The sequence below is a fragment of the Macrobrachium nipponense genome, chromosome 22, assembly GCF_015104395.2.
Source record: "Macrobrachium nipponense isolate FS-2020 chromosome 22, ASM1510439v2, whole genome shotgun sequence".
NCBI classification, from domain to species: Eukaryota; Metazoa; Arthropoda; class Malacostraca; order Decapoda; family Palaemonidae; genus Macrobrachium; species Macrobrachium nipponense.
The window spans coordinates 16,422,973-16,425,472 of record NC_087213.1 but is presented as its reverse complement, the minus strand read 5'-3'; the positions used below and the strand labels follow the sequence as shown (position 1 = coordinate 16,425,472).

At 40.9% G+C, this 2,500-nt stretch overlaps 1 protein-coding gene across 16 annotated transcripts in view; it reads left to right on the top strand.

Annotated features, from left to right (window-relative positions):
• LOC135198512 (discs large homolog 1-like protein) overlaps positions 1-2,500 on the top strand; it is a 754,910-nt gene that overhangs the window by 558,027 nt on the left and 194,383 nt on the right. The window lies entirely within an intron of this gene.

The window sequence follows — 2,500 nt, the reverse complement described above, 5'->3', positions numbered from 1 at the left end:
TTAATGGTAAACCCTTCCTTATTTAAAGTCACAGCTCTCTCCCATTCAAATAACAGGTAGGTATATGAAGTGGCATTGTATCCTTGTGGTGCTTATATTTACAGTGCTAACCTTGACGTGTGATTTTATTTAGTATATATATATATATATATATATATATATATATATATATAATATATATATATATATATATTGCTACACACACACACACACACACATATATATATATATATATATATATATATATATATATATATATATATATATATATATATATATATATATATATAGTATATAGTATCGTTGGTTGCTGTTCTTGATGTTTTTGTGGGTTGCTAATATGACGGGACTCTACATTGTCGATGGTACAGACCAACCCCAGAATCAATAACTTCACTATTAGGTCTTGTCGAGGACATTGTAGTACATTATTGCGTTCACACCTGTTGCAATTTTCGGCAATTGTTTTTTGATATTGGATCCAAATAGCCCAATCTTCTAGTTGAATTGCCCGTAGAGTTATGACCTAATATGTAATGAATTACGTTATGTTATGGCCGAGTATATTTGCAAATGTTCATATATGCTTTTTTTTTTTATTTTATTCGGGGATTATTTAGAGAACGGAAAGAACCAGCTAAACATGCATGAAGTTATAAATAAAGGCAATTTTTAGTCTGCATTTTGTATAAAGCTGGTTTTGTTTGTCTTTTGATGGTGTGGAATGGAATTGTGTTTGATTTCCGAATTGTCTTTGGCTCGTTTAAAAGTCCAGTGGGCGTGAACGACTTTGCCAGCGAATAAATAACACGACGGATTTTAGTCTCGATGCTGCTTCTTCCGTTAGGCCTGGGGGGGGGGGGGGGGGGGGGGGGGGTGGGGGGGGGGGGGGGGGGGGGAGAGATATAAAAACGGTACTACTTCTTATCAGCTCACTGGGAGAGGGGGACGGAGAAGTAGGGGCGCGAGAGAGCGATTTTTAAGGGGGAACAAAAAGGTGGGTGGATAAGGTAATGGCGGGGAAGGGGTGGGGGTAGGGAGAGGGGGAATGGATGGAGGGATTCTTCCCCCCAATCTATTGGTATTGGACAGCGGAGGTGGCACCCAGGTAGACGACCCGCTTCCTTCCACGTTCAGTAACTAGTGGAGTGTAGCGTAGTGAGCGGAGGAGAGAGAGAGAGAGAGAGAGAGAGAGAGAGAGAGAGAGGAGAGCCAAGAGGGAAGTGAGAGAGAGAAAGAGAGAGTGGGAAGAACGGGGTGGGGTGGATAGACCGGGGGGCGTAGAGTACGTTGCCGAAGTGCCTTTCCGTTCCTCCTCGTGTGGCACTCTTCATGATTGCCTGCCTGTCACAGTGCCACTGTTTGGCGTTCGTAGCGCTGTCAGCCTCGGTGTATGGTGCCTTGTGAGTGCTCGGTGTTGCACACGTGACGAAATGCGAGTGATCGTGGGGGAATGGAGTGTGTTCATATACTTTTTTTTTTTATCCCATTCAAGGATTATTCTTAAACCAGAATTAGCCATCTAAATCAGCTTGAATTTTGAAAGGCGGTATTTAGACTCGGTATTTTATTGAAACAGGTTTTGTTTATCTTAGACTGTGATTTTGTGGAATGGAGATCGTGGGGCGGGACGGAAAGTGCTCATATATACTTTCGATTCCATTCAAGGATTGTTTTGAGAACGATAATTAACCAGCTAAAGTGGGTTTCGTTTGCCTCGAGTGATGTCATCTGATTATGTGGAGTGGAATGTGCTCACGGTGAACGATATAATTGCCTCAAGTATTATGGATGCATAATTGATACGCGCGAGGTATTCCTCGCCAAGCCGCCTGTCTCCCTTCAACGAAAACATACAGTATTTAAAACCTTCCGCAGAAGAAACACCAGTGCTGCGTATATAGTTCCCGGAGTTACTGTGTTGTGCATAGCGAAGACTTGAAAATGAGCATAGCGAGAATTTGAATAGTTACCTATGTGAAAAAAGTGACGTGGTTTCGTCTTAGAAAACCTTAAGAAAGCAAAATGGTTAATTATTGTGATTATATTACGTGAATCACCATTTATTATATATACCAGTATCTTCGCACAGTGCGAGTGATGATTCATACTTTCTGTGTTATTATGCAACCTTAGTGAAGTGCATCCACCTGGAAGTACATCAATACGAGAAAACTACATTGGAATGTGGTAGTAGATGTTTGGATTTGACCAACTAGTATCATTTTTGGTTCAAGATTTATGATCAGTTACCGTTTCACCTTAACTATTGTGCTTAACTATTACTATTTCGCTTGTTGATAGTATTTATTTTCCCCTTCTCCATAACTGTACCGAAGGTCGCTTCATCTGTATTAGTAGTCATGGGGTTGTGACGTGTTTGAGCATCCATCATTATCAAGTTATAGTAATTAACTCAGGTTTCTCTCTCTCTCTCTCTCTCTCTCTCCTCTCTCTCTCTCTCTCTCTCTCTCTCTGTTGAGTGGTTCAAGCTGGAATT